The following is a 23,142-nucleotide window of genomic DNA, read 5'->3' as shown; positions in this document are numbered from 1 at the left end:
GTAAAGCTGATAATGGTGCATTATCCAAAATCAGTAAAACACTTACAGCTCAACAGTAAGAAAACAATCCAACTTCAAAACTGGCCCAGCACCTTCCAGGATAATTCCCCAAAGAACATGAGGCAACTAAGCAGATGAAAAGCTTGTGAAGAGCATCTGTGGGTAAGTGAATACATGAACCATGGTACTATCAGACAGCAGACCGTGATGGGGCAGGAAAACGAAATGAGTTATCAAGCCATGCAAAGATACAGAGGGAACTAAATATGTTATAATATTAAGTGAAACAAAAGAAGCCAGTGTGGAAAAGGATACACACCATGCGACCCTAACTACATGTCTACAAGTAAGAAGATGAGTGATTGCCAGGGGTTAGGATGGAAGGAAGGAAGACTTAAGAATGCAGAGGCTTCTTAGTGGTAGTAAGATTACTACAAAGGTAAGGCTATGTCATTGTAAATTCTTCCAAACCCATGGCATGCACAACACCAACAGACACTCCAGGATACACTACGGGCTCTGGATGGTGGTGACGGGTTGGTTCGTTGATTTTTAACAAGCATACCACTCTAATGGGAATACTAATGATAATGATGATGGGCTCTGGATGGTGGTGACGGGTTCATTGATTTTTAACAAGTATACCACTCTAGTGGGGACACTGATAATGATGATGGTGGGAGGGTGTTATGCATGAGTTTGGGTAAGAGGCATACAAGACCTTTCTATGCTTTTCTCTCAACTTCTCTGTGAACATGAAACTGCTCTAAACATTAATTCTATATATGGATGTATGTATTGATGGATGAATGGATAGATGGGTAGATGGAAGGAAGTGATATGGACTTAGGCAGGCAGTGGGTTTAGAGTCACAAGTTTGGAAGCCACACTTCCCTGCCTGTGTGATCCTCTCCTTCCACGTGTGAGTCAAATGACATTTACCCATCATTACCAGGGACCTGGGGAGGGTGGTGTTGTGTAACCACTCCCCCTTTAAGCCCCATAAAAGCCCATGCTGAGCAGGGACTTGCTTTCTTGGCCTCTTGTTCTTCCTCTTTCACACGCTCGCTCTCTTGCTTCCCACGGACAGACTCCAAGCATGGAAGGAGTCACTCTCCCTTGTCCTTTCCATCCCTGGCCCACTCTCCCCACACATGGCCCACGTGTGTCTGTATTTCTCACCTTTGAATAAACCTGATCTCTTTCTTAAGCCATGTTGATGCATGTGCTTTTTAAGCAAAAGGTAGGAACCTAGAAAATAAAAATTAGGCCCAAAGCAAAACCACAATAGGAGGATGGAATGAAAGAAAAAGGGAGGGAAGAAGAAAGAGGGAAGGAAACAAAAAAGGTTAAGTGTAGAAAAACCTTATGACACAATATCACACAGTTACCGAATGTTATAGGCATTATCTTGAAGGCAAATGCCTTTGACATAAAATCACATATGCAGAATAACTGAAAGTATGTAGATTAAAAAAAAAAAACCTGAGTTGAGGAATGTGAATGTTTTTAAATTTATTCTTGTTTTGCTTTTATGCATTTTCTAAAATGTCCACAACACTCATGTACTGCCTTTAGAAGCAGAAGGGGAAAAATGTCGCCTTCCTCAAACCCGTGAGAAGCTGATTTCCTGAAAGCTGGGTGCTTCATCACTAACTGAGACGAGGCTTAGGAAGCCAACTCCGGTGTGCCTCCCACCAGCCACTACCTGGCTCAGCTCAGCAGGAAAATTGCTTGGCTCTGACTCCAGAGTAAAACATCACAACTACTACTGGGTGGCATTGTCTTCTGAATTCTCAGCACAGCAGACACACACACACACACACACACACACACACACACACACCCCTTTGATCCTCTGCACTGCCAATCTCTCCCTTTTTTTAAAGATTTATTTTATTTTTATTGCAAGGTTAGATATACAGAGATGAGGAGAGACAGAGAGGAAGATCTTCTATCCAACGATTCACTCCCCAAGTGACTGCAATGGCAGGTGCTGCGCCGATCCGAAGCCAGGAGCCAGGAACCTCCTCCAGGTCTCCCACATGGGTGCAGGATTCCAAAGCTTTGGGCCATCCTCAACTGCTTTCCCAGGCCACAAGCGGGGAGCTGGATGGGAAATGGAGCTGCTAGGATTAGAACCGGCACCCATATGGGATCCTGGCATTTTCAAGGCGAGGACTTTAGCTGCTGGGCCACGCCGCCGGGCCCTGCCAATCTGTCTTGTATGCAAATACTAAACAAATCCTGACCAATCAACTGATCCTTGACATCTCAGAAGATGGTGCGGCATGATGGCTATGGAGGAGGATTCTGACACCTGACAACTGGGTTAGCTTTGGGTTAAAAAGGAACTTGTGCATTTTTAATACCCCATCCTTGGTGTCCAGAAATTTCCTATCACTCAAGAGACTGCAGCAAACGCTTTACCAGCAAATTATTTCAGAAGACCTACTATGTCCATGTCCGTCTCTGTCTCCACACGGTAAGAAGAGTCCAGGTTGCACACTCCTAGGCTGCCCCCCTGGTCCCCTGCGCCTGCCTCCTGCCCTGACCCCATGGAAGCTGCCCTGTGACCCTCTGTTATGGCCTCTCCACCCAGAACACCAGCCTCTGACACTGAGGTCTAGGGCTGGCAAACGTTCACTTGTGAATCAAATCCAGCTCACTGCCTACTTTTAGAGACCCATAAAGGTGTTTTTTATATTTTTAAATGGGTGTGGAAAACAAAAGATGAATGCTGTTTCATGACATGTGAAAATTATATGAAATTCTAAATTCAATACCTTCAGTGCATCTAGCAAGAATGTACTACAACCCGGTAATAGTCATTCACTTACGCAGTTTCCACGGTGTGTTGTTCCTGTAGAATGGCAGAGTTGAGCCTTTGCCACAGATGGCAAGCTTGACTCTCTGATAAGTTTTCTCTCACCCATCTTTGAACCTGACTTTGCTCCATGAAATCTTAGTAGTGACCTTTCTCTTTATCTCCTTGGAGACCAACTTATAGTGTCCAAGTGAACAACAACAAATCAGACTTTAAAGTCTGACATTTGGGACTGGCCTTATGGCACAGTGGTAAGCTACCACCTGCGATGCTGGCATCACTTAGTGGTACCTCATTTGAGTACTAATTCATGTCCTGGTTGCTCCACTTCTGATGCAGCTCCTTTCCTACTAATGCTCCAGGAAAAGCAGCAGAAAATGGTTCAAGTGCTTGTGTCCCTGCCACCCACATGGGGGATTCAGATAGAATTCCTGGTTCCTGGCTTCAGCCTGGCCCAGCACCTGCTATAGTGGACATTTGGGGAATGATCCAGTACGTGGAAGATCTCTCACTCTCTCCCACTCTCTCTTCTAAATAAACTCCCTTGTTAAGTCTGATACTCAGTTTCCCAAATGCTACTTTGAAGAGTTGCTTTACCTCTGAAAAGGAGAAGGTTTAGAAATTGGTCCCAGGTCCAGAGGTCCTGCCCAATTGTGGTCTAAAGTGTCCACCCAGCCCTTCCTCTCAGGAAGCAAGCAGCTGTCCTCAGCTATTCAGAAACAAGTGTTCGTCCCTTGTTTGCCAGTCTGGGCCATATTTTGCATGCTCTGGATACCCAAGAGGCTCTGACCACCCATGGAAGCCACCGGCTTTTTAAAACCCATTTGAGATTGGAGAGTGCTAATGAAAACTCTTCTCCCCGGCCCTCTCTTCCACCTGAAATATTATTTTTCTTAGAGAATAAGACTGAAAGTTCAAGTCACTATTTCAAATCAGGAAGTTCTTTTTTGTAGTTGAAATAAGAAAGGGGGAAAATTGGCATACAATGTGTTCTCAGAAGCTCATCAAACCTACTGTTTCCCTTAGCCCTGCTGTCTCAGGAGGAAGATGCTGGTCTGAAAGGTATCCTGGAGAGCAGGGGTCCACGGATAGCTCTGAAGCAGCTTTCAAAGCTGGTGGCCTCCTGCAGGGGCCTTGCGAGAAGCCCTCAAATGTGAGCCAGCTTGGCTGTCTCACTCCAGGATCACTTCCATAGAGCCCGGGGTGGTATGCACATGACACCTCCTGCAAGCCATCCGAGCCAGGGTGTGACTCCAACTGTCAACCATGCAAACGTGGCCCAAGTTCCTGCCTCTTGGAAACAGCTTACCTCAAAGGAACATGAAGGATTCAGGAAATACTGGAGCATTTATGAGTTCCCTCATCTGCCACAGAATAAAGGCAGCCCCCTCCCAACCTTTTGATGGCTTGACTCATGACTTCTTAGCATTGGGATGGTTCAATGGTGTGCCCACCAGTACAAATCACACTCTAATTTTGCATAGACAGTACTGGATACCCAGTCTTCTCTGTTGGCACTGGGCAGCATCAACAAGCACAGTGCCCCAGCAGTCCCAGGGTTGCAGGGGGACACAAGCGATGCCCTACCATGCTCAGTGCTACTGAGTTGGGCTGTATCCCAGGTTAGGGGGACTCAATGCCTTTCTCACTTAAGACTTTTCAACTTGGGATGTCATCCCATCCTAAATGGAGGGGTACATGTACATCATCAACCAGGATTAAAACTGGTGACAGAAGTCCTGTGCTTCCTATGGGAACCTAAGCCCTCTGCAAATAGAAAAGTAAACTTCGTGCTTTCTTAGCACCTTTGTGTAAAACTCATGTAAACCACCTGTTATGCTTCCTCAAACACTAAGCACAGACCCCACACACACCACCAACAGCAGACAGACAAAACTGGAATGCGGATGGCGTCCTTACCAGGTGTCAGACACATCAACTCACTCAGTTCCCATGAAAACTCCCTAGGGCAGGTGCTGGAACTACAGCCACTTACTTTACAGATGAGGAACTAAAGCATAGACAAGTAAAGACTGGCTAATAAGCAGTGAGGACAGGATCAGAACCCTAGCACCCAGAACCCAAATCACCATCCAACATTGTCCTCAACAAACAGATGGCTGGTGTCTGGAGAGACTAGAAAGAGACTCAACGAAGCCACTGATGTTTCGCCTCTGGGTTGGCCAGGATAAAGTTACAAGAGGAGGCTCAGGAAGGGAACCTGCCATGGACTGGTGTGTAGCCAGTGGGGATGAGACGGGCAAGAGGTGTGGCTGGCACAGCATCCTAGCCAAGTCCCTGAAGGCAAAAGTCCAGACACCAAAGAGAGAGGTCCTGGAGGCAGGGACTCAGACGGTGACCCAGGCAGCAGTCCCAAAATGGCACAGATACTCGAGAGCACTTCAGTTCTGCTGAGGTTCGATGTCATCCTATTTCAGTGGAACCTATCAGAAAAGAAGGAAACTCCCTTGTTCAAGATTCCTTTTGTAGGCTAAGGAGTCATTCTCAGCCCCTGGTGGTGGTGATGGGATATGGTTGGTGGGGGGTCAGATCTCCTCTCCTCAACCACCAGCAGCGCCTGGAGTTGGGCTTTGCTCCAGTTGCTGATGTGAAGGTCTGGCTGCTCCCCCATACAGCAAATAGTTGCCCTCCTTGGGTTCAAGGGCAGATACTTTCTGAGTTCAATAACATGGGGTTCAAACATCAGTACGCATGACTTGGCCCCAAAGACACAGCCGCACCTGAGCTGAGGTGCATTTTGCAGAGGGCAATGACTTCTCCGGAATGTGCCTCCCTTCCTTCCCCGCTGCACTGACTGGGATCCAGGAGTGTGTTTAACTTTGAGCCCATAGGGAAGAAAGGAGAGAGGGAATAAGCTATCTTATATTGATCATTTAGCTTCTCCCAGGCACTGAGCCATGCATTTTATAATTGGACATCGTGGCAACAGCACTGACATGGGGCCCAGAAAGACAGGTCTGAGTTGCAGCTCTGGAAACTCAGCTCTGATCTCCATCACATCCCCTGATTGTCTGTGTCAGTCATCTACTGCAGGTTTGCAAATGTCTCCAAGCACGAAAGGCCTTAGTGACAGTGTAGCTCACAGATGCAATCGGGAAAGGGCTTAGTCAGGAAGGCTCATCTGTTAACTAAGGGGGAGACCTGGTTGGAGTTCCAGGCTCTTGGTTTCTGCCTGGTTTAACACTGGCAATTATAGACATTTGGGGAGTTGAACACCTGTATGGAAGAGATCTCAGATTTTCAAATAAATAAATCTTTAAAAAAAAACTAAGGTGATTTAGGTTGGAGATGGGGCAGGCCTTAGGCAAAGCAACCTGAGAAATGGAGATGCTGGGATGTGGTGTTGCAGAATCCCTCTGCCAACTTCAGGCTTCCCTAAAAGAAGACATGGCGGTCACCCACAACTCACGGAGGGCATACTCCTTGAGGGATGAGGAAAGTCTAGAAAAGGCATTGACGCCCATGTCTGGATCAGTGTTAGGGATACAAAGTGGATGGTGACAGGAATAGAGACAAAGAAAAGACTCAGCTTCCAGGAGCATCAGGAACATGGAAGCCCAAGGAGCCAGGGCTGTGAAGTGGCTTCGCCTTGCTCCTGCGGTGAGGAGGTGCAGCTGCAACCTTCTCCACTCCAAGGACAGGAAGCTCTCACCTGACACTTGGGTTCCCCAAGGGACACTGAAAGGACAGTGGAGTGTGAAGCATGGTCATCAGCTGTCCTGGGCCAGGGATGTGCAGCCGGTGCTCTTGGGACTCCAACCTCAACCTCTCATCACCGTCCGGCTTCACAAGAGAGGGTGTGAACAGACCTTCCAGCCAGCACTTGGCATGAGTAAAGTGGCTGTTTCATCACCTCAGCAAGGTCTAGATTCTTTCTGTCTCTGCTCTATGCAGCCATCACTGCCTGAGGCATCTACTCTAGGACAAAAGCAGTGTATGAGAGAGCTCAGGCTCGTGCTCCCTAGTTGTCATAGCCTTGTACTGGGGCAACTGTCAGACATTTGTCAGGAGAGAGGTGCTAGGCCTGTCCGCTTATGGGGCAGTGGTAGGTCTCCCAGGGTTATCTCAACAGGTTGCAGAAGAATCACAAAATGGGAGAAGAGCTCCAGCCAGCCCAACTTGCCAAGGATGTTCATGGTTGTGTGTGAAGAAGCCAGCACAGCATCAGGCATGCAACTTCGCCTGCGTCACTCCCTGCAGTGGCTCAAAACCCTGCAATGGCATCTCAGTGCAGGCCCTGCCTATCCCCCTCAGACTTACTGCCTTTCACTATCACCTCTCCTACTCATTGCTGTTCTTCAGAAACAGCAACATCACTCCCACCCCAGTGCCTTTGTACTTGCTGGTCCCATTCTGATCCTAGATTTCTTCATAGTCCATACATTGAACAAGCACAGTGTGTCAGATGGAACCAAGATGCCATTTTACTGTTTGGTAATCATGTGTCCTTCAGTTATATTCAGCAGCAGTCATTCTGTCCCAAGTGGAAACTCACATGGATTCTAAATGTTCCTACACTTCTAGCCCTATTGCAGTTTTTGGTCTTAAGACCCAACTAAATTCAACTATGTGGACATGTGCAGCCCCAAACAAGTGCTTTGCTCTCCTTGCAGGACTTCCCACTTTCTTCGTGTAGCTGCTCAATTTACAGATGAAGAACTCAAGCGCTGACAAGTGCAGACATCTGGCTAGTAAGTGGTGAGAGCAGGCTTAGAATCCTAGATACAAATCCAGAACCCAGAACCAAAATCACGATCTGACACTGTCCTTAACAGACAGTAACAGATGGGTGGTGTGTGAAGAGCAAGTGACTCAACGAAGCCACTGATGCTTTGCCTCACATCTACGCTTGTATCCATGGCCACTAGCTTCAAGGACGGGATGTCGGAAGCTCCTTCTCTTGCTTTCCAATTTGCTCTCCTGCTTGCTCTCTTGCTGCTGCAGAGCCTGCAAGGGCACACACACTGGTAGAACAGTTCTTAGCTGGGGACCTGGCACTGACTACAGCCAACTCTCGCCTGCAGGTGTTCTTGCGGATTCTTTGAATCTACCATCAGCACTGTTGGGGACCTCTTACCTGCAGTCTTGGGCAAGGCAGTGGGCATGTGGTTTCATGACCAGTCCCTTCTACCCATCAGACTCAGAGTTGAGGTCTCCTGCCCCTCCTAGACAGTTCTCTGAGATAGGACTTTTAAATACTATGCAGATCCAACCACTGCTCACACCTCTATACTTCCACTCTGAGTGCAGCCATCACCTTCTCTTTGCCTCAGTGGCCAGATGCCTCTACCCACCATGGATGCACTAAACAGTCCCCTCCATGTGTGTGGAGCTGAGGAATCTCATACAGCTTAGGTAACACTGTAGGGCAAATGTAACAAAATCCCCATACCAGTTGACTTTGAACTGACCAAAGGGACATTCTCAGGGTGAACTTGACCAATCAGGTCCTTTTAAAAAAGGAGCCTGAAGGTCAGAGACTCTCTGGAAGATGTAAGTCATCTTGAGCCCCACATGGACACAAGAAAATACACTTTTCCAATAATTCCATGAAGTTGGAAGAGGATCCCAGACTTGGGTGCTGGGAGAGCCTCCAGCCCCAGTGGACACCTTAATCAAAGCCATGTGGAACCCTGAGTAGAGGACTCAGTGAAGCCGTGCCCCGACTCCTGACCTCTGGAAGATGTGTGATAATAAATGTCTGAGTTTTTTATGCTGCTTTTGTGTGATTTATTACACAGCAAGAGGAAACAAATGCACTAAGATTATTGTAGGAGTCATCTAATTCTGATCCTACTCTGCCCATGCCCTTCAGAGTTCATTATTGTCCCCAACAAGCTTGATGCATCTTCAGCAATCCTCTCCAAGGTCTTTCCCAGTCCATGCAACCCTCCGTCTTTATTGTTCATTATTTCTCATCCCTGCCCAGAAACATGAACCAAGGGCAGCCAGGAGAACTGGGGAAGCTCAGGTTCAGCTGCTACCTCTGACAACACTGCCCCCTCCTTTTGTTGCTTCAGCATTCCCTCAGGAGGCTGCCCTGGTGCCCATGCACCATAGGCACAGGGCCACTATATGTATTACATCTGATACTGGATCCCCTCAGTCTGAGATACCTGCTGTGGCTTCTGGCTTCCCCGCTGCCTTCCTGCTCTTTATAAGTCCATCAGAGTTTTCATTTCCAAGATCTTTGACTATCACAGTGGTTTTGTGAGTTGCACATGGGGGGGTGCAGGGGGAGGAAGGGCCAGACTCCTCTGCCCCATCCCACCCCTGTCCTAGGATCACACAGACAAAACAAAGAGATCTGTGGGATGCATGGCAGGACCACTACCAACAGGCAGCCTTGTGTTCTCTGATCCTCCTTCCAGGGAACCAATGGATTAACTCTTTGACTGTCTGAAGGACTTGAAATGACTTGTCTTTCAGCAAAACAGAGACTAGGCTCCTGTCCAAACTCCTCCGACATCTCAGCCTGCAATTTCCTTTGAACAAAGTGGTTGCTCTACCTTTTTCCAAGGAAAGATTAGTCTTCTCTGTCGGGTGACAGGAGCCAAATGGGAGGTGAAGCATTCTGCCTTCCCTGGACCATCTGTTAACATAACCCCAAGCCACCCTCAGGTGTGCGCTGTCCTCTCTTGGCCTGCTCTAAACAGGGCTGCCAATGCCTTGATTGCTTTTCGCTTGCTGTGTGTGCATGCCCTGAATGCGCCCCACGTTCCTACCTACTCCTCTTGCCTCTTTAGAAGAAGCTTCCAGTGTGATATGCACCTGCTGCCTGAGCACTGGGACAGTCAGGAAAGACGTGCACAATGACAGGCAACCAGAATCAGCATCTGGAGTGAGTTGTATGCACTCAGGGCTTGGTTTCTTGTTAGTCTGTACACTTCTGTCCATGTATTATTCTTAGATTGGGAGTCACATTGGGGTTGAGTTGAACTCAACAAGACCAACCTTTCTTACTGTATAAATATGACCTGGAAAACATGAAGCGTATCTCTTTGGAAGCTCAACAATGACCTATATCTGGTCAAGAGACAAAGTCCAACATCCAAGCTAAACACTTTGTTTGAATTTGTTTAGGGGAGAAGGGGATCCAGGGGAGGACGCCTAATGGTTCATCCCCAACCATGACACCTGTACCATCCCATCCTGACAAACATGAACCAGACATCGCCATCCATGACAATCACTGCTTTTCAAGCTATCTTACACCACAAACATGACAAGTGCCAAGAGGGTGGAGAAATCCAGTCCCTGCCGATACGTGCATAGAAGATTAACCACCTCAAAGAAATTAGGCAAGTGTCTTCATAGCAGTGACTTAAAGACATTGCTATGTAGTATGTTAATGAAAAAATCCATTGATGTTTGGCATTTATCAAGTGTCAAAAATTAAATTTAGCTGTCCTGTGATTTTAATTAGTGTTAACCCAGTTTAGCCAGCAGGTAGCTGCCCTGATTCAAGCAGACACCTTCATCTGCATGTCTTTGGTTGCCTAATACACAGAGGAAGGAGTGGGAGGTGCAGGAGAGCACCAGGAGGGGTGGTTTTTGAACCCAGACTTTGAAGGAGTTTGACAACTGTTCAAATGGAGAAGCTCATTCTGGGAGAATGAACATCACACACAAAGGAGAGAGACTTGAAAGAACAAGATACCTTCCCAGAAGAGCCAAGTCCGATGTACCTGGAGAGGAAAGGGGAGGCGAGCTGAGGTCTCATGATAGAGGGTCTCCAAGCTGGAGCTAGAATCTCCTTGTAGAAATGGGGCAATGTTAGAGGCTTTGGGGAAGAGAGGAATTTGCATATATTTGAATTTCAGAAAGAGAATTGGGGACAGTGGGTAGATGAAGGAAAGACTTTTTAGCAGAAGGGTTCAAGAATATTTCATGGCTCACTGCAGGTGCTGCACATTTGTTCAAAGTAGCATAAGGGTGACAAGGCTTAAGCGAGCTCCTGCACCATTTTTACTGCCAGGGCTTAAAGATAACCAAGTCATTCCATCACCACAGATAGATGAGGACAAAGGCTTTGCCACAGGGCACCCGAACGTGTGAAACCAAGCACCATGCTTTTGTCATCTTTGGAAAATTCTGTAAAGAAAGTAGTAGGGTCCTGGATAGTAAAGGATGATGCTAAAGGAGGGAAGAAGGTGGCAGCAAGCACCCAGACTTCATGGAGCTTCCCAACCCCAGGAGGGATGGGAAGGGGGTGAGAAGAGGCAGCAGACAGCCTGCTTGCCCACCTGTGAGTGGCATTACCATGTCTTCCAGAATAAGCAGTATAAGTGAATTTGTGTCAAGAACTTATCCAAATGATACAGGAGTTCACAGAATAATATTCTAGACTCTCAAGAATGTGGTTGTCAAGGGAGTCTGCAATATTCAAAACACACAGAACTAAGGTTAGGATCACCTTAGTCCCCCTCCAGTCAGCGGGGTAGGGAGTGCAGCACGCTATGGGGCATCCAGAGAAGTGGCCACTGATGGGGGCAGGGCGATGCCTGGTACTCCCACCATCAGGGATAGAGCCCAGGAACTACTTCAGAACGTGGTGGTTAGGTCAGAGAGCCATTTTCAAGAATAAACAGGAACCTCACACTTGTAGACTCTGGAGTGCAGAGTCTAAACCTTCCACCAGCCTCCTTGTGAACATAACTCCCGATATTGTCCACCAACAAATGGGTAGAATTCATCCAGTCAACAGGCTCCTGGAGATTGGCTGCTGCACCTGTGACCCTGGTGTTGTCATACCACTTCTGCTCTTTCCCAACTGGGAAGAGATGAGCACTGGGAAAATGACAGAGCTGTCATTTCCACCTTATTGCCAACCACTGCAGGAATAGCCTTGGTGCTGTCTGGACAAGCAGAAAGTGGAATGGAGGCTGAAGCAATCATTTTCCACAACAGTGTCCATTTTTGCAAGATGCACAAACTGAAAAAAGAAAAAACTCAGCAAACCACACTCTCCAGGCATATCCTCGAGAAAGATTTGCATCATGCAAAGAGAGTATATATAAAGAGGAATATTGTGCCGTCATTTTTAAAGCAGCACATGGGAAATCCCTTCATGTCCATCAATAAAGAAATAAGCTATCAGATGTTCATACCATAGATAGTTGGCAGCAGTTTTAAAAGATGAGTTGGTTATGTATGAGTTGACATATTCCTAGCTAAAAAGAAAAAACTCAAGCGCTAAAATTTCAGTGTGATCTTATTTATGAAAAATTCAAAGGCTATCAAATATCTTTCAAACCTTGAATTTTTATACAAACACACACAGAAAATGCTCTTTCCCTAACAGACAGTGGGGGCACTCTGGAGCAAGAGAACCTTGATGGAATAATACCACCAGAATATTTTGCCATAAGACTCGACGAAGGAATTGCTTACAGAAATAAAACATCAAATTAAAACTAAACGCATACCATTTTAAGCAAACCTATAAGGGCCACAAATCTACCTAGCTCTGCTCACATGTACCAAGGAGATGCCACTGGTTTTCTTGCCTGTGACTGACATAATCTCCCTTGCCGTCCTGCATCCCTCTGGCTTGCTTTTCTCCCAAGGGTGGGAGAGAGAGACAGACAGACAGAAGACAAACCTTCCAATCAACAGTATCTTAGTCTCGTACCCTTGCGTGGCCTCTTCTGAAGAACTTAGTCCCTTCCCAATACAGTCTCTGACTCCCGATTCTTTCCCTCTGCTTCTCTCTGAGTAGGTGTCTGAGCAAAAAGAGAGTTCTCTGGATTAGGGTGCGCATTACTCAGGACCTGCTCACCATCTTGTCTGAGTGGTCAGGGGAATCCCAGGGGTATCTTCTTGGAGTCCAGTCATGTGCACAGTGACCTTCACCCTCACCATGGATGTGGTTAGGTCCTCTGCACTTCCAGAACTTCTGGCACCGTACACAGCACACACAGGCTGTGGGGCCAACTTGCTGCCCAGGTTCATCTTGTTAGGTCTGCATCCTGTCTCCTTGTCCAATGTGGCCTGTGTCCATGACAGAGGCTCCTTTAGACTGAGGCTTCACTCTTCATCCTTGGAGTGGTCCACACCCTGCATGTTTTCAAGCTCACCAACACCTCTATGGGTGCCAGCTTACATGCACGGCCTGGGAGTGGGCACAAGGATCCTTGCATTTGGGCTCCTGGCTCCTCCTTATCCCCTTCTCTACTCTCCTCCACGATGGAAGGAATGAGCACCAGCATTGTATTCTCACAAGCAAAGACTTTGCTGCCTCAAATCCTCCTTTTCAAGGGGAACATGAGCCTGAATGGAAGAGGAACTCCTCTATCTCACCAAAGACACTCTATGTACTGACCTACCAGCCCTGTTTCTCTCAATACATAAACTCTAGGAAAATTCAAAGCAGCAGTTACTAAGGATGAGAAGAACAGTTCATGATTTGAAAAAAAAAAATAGCAGCCCAACTACACTAATTCTGAAAGAATCATCCTTGGTGTGGATGTTCCCCCACTTGCAGAGATCTTACCGAACAACAAAAATTAACCCAATGGAGACCTACAATTTGAATAGCAGTCAGGGGAAAGAATTTCTATGCCTTAGTGACAATTTTTACCTTTGACCTGAACACCCCCAAAATAAGCATGTGCATCCCCTCCCTATGTGATCTGACATGAGGTTTGCTTTGCCCAAAGCAGGAGTTTCTACAAACAGAAAATCAGTTTTGCTTCACAATCCAAGCAGCCAGGGGAAGAGAAGAGGTGGTCATTTTGCCCAAACACCTTTGGCCACTTCTGTGGCCATCTGTGACACCAGTCAGAAGTACAGTTCTGGCAGCAGTCACTCCAGCCCAGTCTTTCTTGTTTGCTGGATGTCTAGCAAGGGATACAGCCACCCTCTTTCGCAAAAACAACACGATCTGTTGTATGAATAAGACAGCGGTGGAACGGCAAAAGAACATTTTGAATATCACCTGTCAAGCCACAAACAGGCCAGGTCAGGATCCCCACTGAAGACTCACACTGTGAGGACCAAAGCCATTATCGCCCCAGATTTTGAGTAACCCAAGCATTTCCAGAGGCATCCGGGATACCCACTCAGCAGCACAGCAACAAGCAGCGCTTGGTGAATCTGGGGGATATAGTGAGAAGGTGGCCTGGGACAGCCACTGCGTAGCAGAATCCCTGTGTATGACCTTTTTGTGTAATTTTCCTGTTACGGCACTCTATAGCAATTAGTCTCTTGCAGTGACAGCCGGCTGGAGCCATTTCTGTTTGTTTCGGCAAACCTATCCAAGGTGCAAGAAGCCCCATGCACAGAATCAAGGAATTACTCAAAGGCAACAGTTGGGACCTGACGCTGAAGCAGCCAAACAGGAATTAGGACAAGAGACTCCAGTTTTGGAACAATCTCTTTTTTGCCTTCCAGAAAATATATATCAAATCAAGTTTTCTGCTTTCAATTCCAAATGACAGAGAACCTAGAATAAATTCTTAAATAGGAAAATTCATTGCCATGTAAATGAAGGGGCAGGCATAGAGTGATCCAGTGTTCATTCTCTCTCCCCCTCTCTCTCTCTCATTCCTTCTGCTGTTTCTATGTTGACTCCTTTCTCACTTGAGCACTTGCCTCACCGCTTGTAAATGGCCACAAGAAGCCCCTGGGGCCATATACTTTGAGATTTAAATCCTCAGGAAGAGATAGGTGGAACACATCTTTGTCCCAACCCAGTTCCCAGCAAAATCACAATGCGCATTCTGATTGGATAAGTTTCCGTTAGAAAACAATGATGAACCAATCACCAGACTCCAGAGGCTGCTGTTTACTAATGGGCCTTAGCCTGTGTTCTAAGCCCCAGCTGGTACATGGCTAAGCCTGCAGGAGGGGAAATCCATGAACAAAATTGGAACTGTTGCCAGGAGACCAGGAAGGGGATGTGTGGGTGCTGAAGAGGAAAACAACCATTGTCTTGCATAATTACCAGCATCTAATGAGCTCCAGCTGTGTGCACATGGTTTTCCATGCCATATCTCACTGATCCTCTCAAACACTGTCCTTGTTTTGTAGGTAACACAGCTGAAGGTCAATGCGATGTAAGGGCTTGGCACATGCTGGCTGGTTCATGAGAGGCAAAGGCAGGATTTGAAATTGGATCCCTGAGCCTTTGCTTTGAGCAGTCACATCCTCTGTGCAGGATCCTTCAGTTCCATCCTGCAGCCTGAGGTGGGGCCTGAGCTAGGTCCCCTACATATGACCAACTCAAGACACGATAGATCTCTGACAATGCGTTTTTGCTAAACGAGTTTAGTCTGCGTTGTCTGTCATTCAGATTGGTAGGAAATCTAATGGATGTGGCAGCCACCCTTCCTAGGACTGGTCTGTTGGCAGTAAGTGAACTTTCCCTGCATTCTCAAGCACTAAAGTTGCAAAGTGAAAGCACCCCTACCTCCCACCCTTCCAGCCTCTGCTACCACAAGGGCACCAGTTGTGGACACAGCTTCAAGTTCAAACACCTGCAGAAATCATGGCTCGCTAGTCTAAGGGAAGCACTTGCACCCCAATGCCAAAGCCTCCCCGCTAATCCCAGGCAAGGACTGCCTTTGCTTGTACTCCCAACTTCTGTGCTGCTCAGGAAGCTTCTTATCTTATCTGAACCAGATCCAGGCCCTGCAGGGAGCAGTTAGGCAGCAGGAGGCAGAATATCATCTGCAAAAGAACACCCCAAATCAGACACCACCAGCAAGCATCTGTCTTCAAGATGAGCCAAGTGAGTGCCCCTCGGAGGGCTGGGGAAAACAATACAGGAGCCAAGATAACCTCCAGGTCAGTGGTGAGGGTGAGTGACAGCTGGCAGGGCTGCTGCCAGTGTCCGAGAAACTTTGGTTGCTGGAGCCAAGTAGAGACAAATATAAGCCCCGAATCCTGCAGTGTCATTTGCAACTAAGGCTTGAATGGGGATGGGGTGGGCTTTCCAGGGGCTGCACTTGGCACCTGCCCCAGCCCTTGGGAGACATAGGCTCTCCTGATGGCTCCCCCATCCCCAACCTCTGCCCTGAATCCAGCCAGCATACACATGCAGAGCGAGACCAGGCTTTCTGCTGATTTATTCTGTGCTGTTATTTCCTCCTTGAACTCCTTTTCTGCCTTCACTCCCTCCTCTCCCTCCTCTGCCTCAAGTAGACAGACTGTATGTCTGGTTAATGAATTTCACGAGGCTAAAAAATATTAGCACCATGCCAGAGGTTCTCTGTTTTGGTCGCACATTAGACTCAGCTGTGAGTTTTTCTTTATTTTTAATACACGTACTTATTCTGCCCCTCTTCACCCCTCTGCTATTCCTGGTAGCATAGTATAAACTTTTTGTTTGTTTCCATTGGGACCCATGGAAATACTATAGTCAAATTAAAATGGAGATCAGGCCTGAAGAGTGCCTGAGCAGACTGTTAAACTAAGACTCTGAGGCCAATGGATCTCTGAGAGAAAAAAAGGCTTATTGAGTTGTTTCAGATGCTAGACAGGCAAGAGAGGAAACCAGGTCCTGGGACCAGTCCCCCAGCGACCGACAACAGCAGCTCTAGGCAGCAGTTGGAACATAAATCCCGACAAGTGGAACTCTAAGCAGGTTTTTTTTTTTTGTAATAATGAAAATTTGGAGTAGGGATGTACAGCCTGTTTACACTGAACCTACACAGGATTATGCAAAGCAGAGAAAGCTGTGGGATAGAAGAGCCAGCCGTACTGCTGCTGGATTGGTTAGAGCAACAGTCCAGAAATCTCCCAAGTACACAGGGTGCAATGACCCTGGTGACAGGCCAGAAGGGGCTTTAAAGAAAGGTTTTAACCTAAGTCGTCTTTCTGAAAGGTGCTAGCTGATTCATTTCCCTTATTTCTGCCCACCCCATCCCCATCATCTCTGGGATGTAATGATTGAATTCAAGACCTATGAGAATTTCTCTTTTATCAAAACAAAACCACTTAATCCTTATAAGTAACGTCAATTTTGCTTAATTTGCAAACTGAAGCAAAAATAAACTTGGGTCATTTTCTGATGAATATGTATGTAAGACAAAAAACAAAACTTGGGGGGTGGGGTTCGGGTGGCAGGCAATTGTGCACAATAGGTTAAGCCCTCTGATTCAGACACCTGTATCCCATAGCAGAGCACCGTTTCAAGTCCTGCTTACCCACTTCTGATCCAGCTCCCTGCTAATGCACCTGAGAAGGCAGCAGATGACAGCCCGACTGCATGGGTCCCCACCACACATTTGGTAGACTCAGATGGAGTTCCAGGCTCCTGGCCTCAACCTTGGCTCAGCCCTAGCTGTTACTGGCTTTGAGAGAGATATTCTGTCTCTCTCTCTCTGTCTCTGTCTCTCTGTCTCTTTCTCTCCTCCCTCCTTCCTTGCTCCTCCCCTCCCTCTCCATCTCTACTCAGCCTTTCAAATAAATTTTTAAAACCATAATTTAAATTCAACCAATCATAACTGCCAACACAAGCATACTTATTTGGATAGAGACTCTCCAACAAGATAGACCAAAATCAACATTCTCATTGTATGTCTTGCCTGTAAGTGCTTGCACGGACACTTTGTCATGGGGGCTTTAAAGCTCTCTTCAGTCTGCTGCCCACAGTTCATGAATTGCTTCTTACTCAAATAAGCTTTAAAATGTTATTGGGCCTTGGTTTATATTTTAACAGAAGAAATATATTTTATATCCTAGCTCAGAACATTCATCTAGATGTGTGACACCACCCATACCTTCGCTGTGTGGGAGATATTCTGATATCCTCTCTCTTTTTCTCCTCTCTCACACCAATCATGACAACTAAGTATCATGCATATTGAAAACCCCCTGCCTGAGACATTGATCAGTGTCCTCCTGTCTGCATTTCCCCTCGTCCACTTCCAGATTCAGACTCTCATTGGCTATCATTCCTTGACCTAGGAAGTTTTTCTTTTACAGTGTGGGGTGCAGAGATGACCTGAAGTCAAAAGTTTTCCTGGACTTCTATTTTTAAAAAAAAGAAGAATCCTTTTGATGAGGTTATACTTGAAATCCTGGAGAAGTAAAGAAAGGATGACTCTGGAGGATGAGAAGAGTTAGAAACTGATTTCCATCAGTCTGGAGATAGAAGCAGTTTGCATCCCAGAGCAGGTAAGCGTCATACCTCGTTGGCTAGGATGGCCTGGGAAATACTACACACACACACACAGACACACAGGCCATCCCACTGCAAAGCATCTTCGTGGGACAATTAAATCACCTTCAAATAAAATTGAGCAAGTGTATTTCTTTCACTCCAAATAAGATCCATATTCATTAGTCATACTTCTACTTCCCTTCCTCCACACTGCCCCACTCTTACTTTACAGATAGCAAGAAAAGGCCCCGGTGGGCGAAGAAGGTGGTATGATGATCATGCAGAGAATCTTGTAGCCAAGCTAATTCCTTCAAATCCACTTCTGCAGTAATATACTGGGATGAGAGGAAAAGTAGAGACCCTGTGGAAGCAGGGACTGGTCAGTACTGCTCAAATCTCACATCAAAATAAACAAATACATAAATAGGAAACATTCCAAGCACTGCCTGGGCATGTCCTTTCTTTCACAGGCTGTACCCTGAGTATTCTGTGTCAGCGCTCTGCCACCTGAGAACCCAGTGGTGAGCTTCACTACCATTCATGCACCTTATTTTCTAATTCCATTTTTTCCACAAGATTTTTGAAATACCTTTATTTACATATGGAGCTATTGCTTTTATTTCTGCCTTTGATTCTGTGGTGAAGTTCTTCCTTACCACTGTCTCACCTATTCCAGTTCTTTTTAGTTCACTTGCTCTAGCACCTTAGTGGATCAGGGTTCTTCACCTGGTACATTAAAGCCAAGCATCGTGTACTCTGGTGTCCTTCCTTCCTGACCTGCTTATATCACCCTGTCAACTTTTATGCCCAGGCATGCATGGCAGCCTATTTTCTGTTCCAGTTCCCTTTGTGGAGCAGAATCCCTGGCTCCCCAGAAAAGCCAGCTTGAGAAACCCTACAAGGGGGCAATCTTGGATTCCAGTCTGATGGAATTTGACTGTGGCCCTTGCTGGAAGCATTTCTCCTTCAGGTGTATCCATCAGCTTTTTTTTTTTTTTTAAACTGTGATGAAATGCCTGAGAGAAGCTAACTTCACAAAGAAAAATGTTTAATTAGCTCATGGCTCTGGAGGGCCAAATCCAAGGCCACTGTCTGGTAAATCTGGTGGATAGTAATGGTGAAGAGTGAGCCAGGATCAGAGAGTATGGCTGGATCCAACTTGATTTTTATAATCAACTCTGTGGTGAGAACTGCCATCCAGGGGCACAACCCTAGGAGGCCTAAGAACCTCCTATAATGTCTGCCTCCTAAACATGAGATTGGAGGAAGCTCCCACCATCCCGGCACCGTTAACTTCTGACTTCAGATGTTAAAAATCTTAGATTGAATTTGCAAGTCAACTCATGTTCCAACTATCACAGTTACTAAATCCTATGAACAGACACCTCACACATGAGGGCACCATTTTCAGCCCTTCTTCAGTCAACTGTCCCAGGATGAAGAATACCCAGCCTAGATGCCAATCTTGTAGCAGAGGTATTTACTGGTAATTAGCAAGTTGCTTGGTTCCCAGGAGTCCCTAATGTGCCTTAAGTGGTTTGGCAGCATATCAAGAGCTAAGCCACTGGCAGAACCACCGCCCCCCCGCCCAAGGCTCCTCATCTGCCTACCCACTCCCTGTCTTCTTAGCCGTTTACCTCATTCCTTTAGCAGGTCACCTCCTTGCCCTTTCCATCCACTGAGACACACGCAGGTGGGTACTCTGCTTTCATCGCCCTTGCCTGAAGTGATCCTGCACAGTCAAGGGTGACTTCCATGGCAAATAAATCCTCAGGTGTAAATTAGCCCCAGCTTCAGGCTGAGCTGTGACCCTGGGCCTTCCCCTCTAGGGCATCTCCTGGGAAAGGCATGGGCTTTACCACACTCTCACTGTCCCGTCAAGGCTGGCCAGTTGAGGGGAGGAAGAAGCAACTCCAGGCGAGGCATAGATGAGCTTTCAGGCAGCCACCTCCTCCCAGGAGAAGCATGTTCTGCCTTCTGATTTTCACGGTCCCCACACACTCTTCAAAGCATCAGAATGCTGTGTTCCATGAAGGCACAAGAGGCAGCACCTGGTACCTCCCCAATGCCGCCCAGTATTATTAGAGTGTTGGTATAATGTTAGTATGTTAGAATGTTAGAATATTAGCATTAGGTAATGTTAGGCCCCTTTGTGCCAAGAAACCACTACTTTGCTAGGTCAGGAGGCACCTGAACTGTGGGAAAACTCCACTTAAGCGATAAATCTGTTCTTTGTTCCTCTGTAATCTTGTGAACAGTGTCACAAACCTTATCTATCAACTAACCCAGGTGCAGAAGGGCAGGGGCACAATTCTCTGGTCCCAGGAACCAGAGGACTTTAGCCACTAGGCCATGTCGCCGGGGCCCCCCAGGAACCAGAGGAACCACAAAGATAAGGATGTGAGAATGGGATGAGCCATAAAAAGATAACAAGTGTGGGAACCAAGTAAAAATGGACATATCTGAAATTTGTTACTTTTTGAGTTAATTTTGATGTATGTTACAGCCAAAAAGGGGCCAATATAATCTCTAGCCTTTTGCTAGTTTCGGGTTCGACCTGTGCTTGGCTGGCCTGTATGCCCCAAGAACAGTCTGACCCTAGCATGCTGGCACAATAAACCCTGCTTGCTTTTGCATTACCAGCAAGACTCTTCGTTGTTTTCAGGGAGTTGGCAAAACCGGACCCCAACAGTATCAGGTGTGGCAAGTGCGAACATCTTCCCAAGCACACGAAGAAAAGGCCACAGGAATGACCCTTGATTGCCTCAGCCCACTCGGGTCTGCTTCCCGACCTGGTTTAGCATCACAGTGAGGATATAGAAGGGGCTGTGCATTTTACATAGTATGAAAAGCATCATTTTACAATACATATGCAGCTCAATGGCACTGAATACGAACATTTGCAATGCTGCCCAACTATTACCTCTATTTAATCCCACAGCATTATCCCCAAGGGAAACTCTGTACCCATGAAGGATTCACTCCCCATTCTCCCTCCAGCAGGCACTACGAATCTATTTTCTGTCTCTGCGGAATTCCCACTCAGGATGTTGAATACATATGTGCGGCAAATACATATTAACACATACATGTGCTGAGCCTCCCCTCCTCACGGTTCTCATGTCACATCTGTGGACTCCGGATATATATTAATAAGAAAAGGCCACCCTATGTGACATCTTTCACTTAGCATCAGGTTTTCACGGTTCCCCCACATTGTGGCTAACTCTTATACACCAAGGTTCATAATGGTGCTGTTCATAGTAGCGTTTGGGAAACAAAACCCCAAAAGCCTAAGCCGGAATGGACAAAAATGCAAAATACGCTTCCTCTATATCATACTACTGGAAGGGAGTTTTATGCAGTCATAACAAGAAGTGAAGTCTCATAGAAACAGAAGAAAATGGGCTGGGAGGAGAGGAGGAGAATGGGGAATTAGTGTTTAATGGGGAAGATGGACAAGTTAGATGGAGATGGACAGTCGAGGAGTGGCAGAATAGTGTGCATGTCCCTGCTGCCGCTGAGTTGCACCCTGAAGAATGCTTTAGAGGGTTAATTATGTTAAATGAGTTTTATAATTAAAAGGGGGAAAAAACGCAGAGGGCAGATGTTTGGCATAACAGCTAAAATGCTGCTCTTGACTTCCTTATTGTCATGATCAAAGTGTCAAGGACCAGTTTCTTCCTCTGCTTCCTGCTAATGCACCTGGGAGGCAACAAAACACGGCCCAAACACTTGGATCCCTGCCATCCACGCAGGAGACCCTGGGGGAGTTCTCAGCTCCTGCTGTTGGTCTGGCTCAGCCCTGTCTGCAATGGGCATTTGGGGAGTAAACCAGTCAAGGAGAGCTCTTTCAACATCTGTCTCTTTACCTTTCACAATTTTAAAAATACTAAATAATAACATAATTATACACATCATAACATTGGTTGGAATGCATTGTTATGTTTAAAACATTTATGCAACATGCTAATAAAGAACATATAACCTTGAAAACATACCGCCCCATTTTTACCCTGCTCTTGGCTCATGTTCTATTAAGTACAGTGAATCTACAAAACAACTTCCTTCAAAGAAACTTCGGGATACTTGGTATGAAAAGTTCATTAGTTCCATAAACTGTATGGCAAACCAACTTAGACTTGCAACAGACATCATCTTCATCACCATTGTTGTCATCACCATAATTATAATCATCATTCAACATTCAGGGACCAGATGAAGAGTATAAATGAGATGGCTTGTGGTGATGGTTGCACAGCACTGTGAGTGGATTTAAGAATTGGACACTTGAAACTGTTAAAATGACACATTTAATATTTTTCCTAAAGATTTATCTATTTGAAAGGCAGAATGAGACAGAGAGAGAGAGAGAGAGCACTTCAGTTTGCTGGTTCACTTCCCAAATGGCTGTAACAACCAGTGATGGGCCAGATGGGGAAGCCCAGGAGCTCATGTAGGTGGAAGCAGTTCAAGCGCTTGAGCCATAATCTACTGCTTCCTAAGTGTTCCAACAGGAAGCTGGATTGGAAGCAGAGTGACTGGGATTTGAACTGGTGCTCCAGTATGGGATGCAATTGTTCCTGGCAGCAGCTTAACCTACTGTGCCACGAAGTTCACCCCCATTTTATATTTGTTTAAGTAGTCCCCCCTTTATCAAAGGATACATTCCAGGACCCCCAGTAGATGCCTGAAAATGCAGATGACAACCAAACATACAGATATCATTATATATACGTACATATGTGTATATATGTATATATATATGCACACACACGTATATATTAAAATTTCAAAGTGGGCAAGTAAGAGACTAGCAATAGGAATGAATACTGAAATGGAACAATTATAACAATATACTATTATAAAAGTTACGTGACTGGAGCTGGTGTTGTGGCACAGCATTTACACCATCCCTTGCAATCCAGCATACTATATAAGCAGGTTGGAGTTCTTCCTGCTCTGCTTGCAGTCCATCTCCCTGTTAGTGTACCAGGGAAAGCAGCAGAAGATGGCCCAAGTACCTGGGCCCCTACATCCACGTAAGAAACCTGGCTGAAGCCCCTGGCTCTAGTCAATGTGGCCTTTTAGGGAGAGAACCAGCAGGTGGAAATGCACATACTCACTCTTAAAGAAGTAAATAAAGTAAAATTTGTATGATTGTAGTCTTTCTCAGCAGAGTTAA

The sequence above is a fragment of the Ochotona curzoniae genome, unplaced genomic scaffold (assembly GCF_017591425.1).
Source record: "Ochotona curzoniae isolate NIBS_2020 unplaced genomic scaffold, NIBS_Ocur_1.0 scaffold_2453, whole genome shotgun sequence".
NCBI classification, from domain to species: domain Eukaryota; kingdom Metazoa; phylum Chordata; class Mammalia; order Lagomorpha; family Ochotonidae; genus Ochotona; species Ochotona curzoniae.
Note: the sequence above shows the minus strand (reverse complement) of the source record.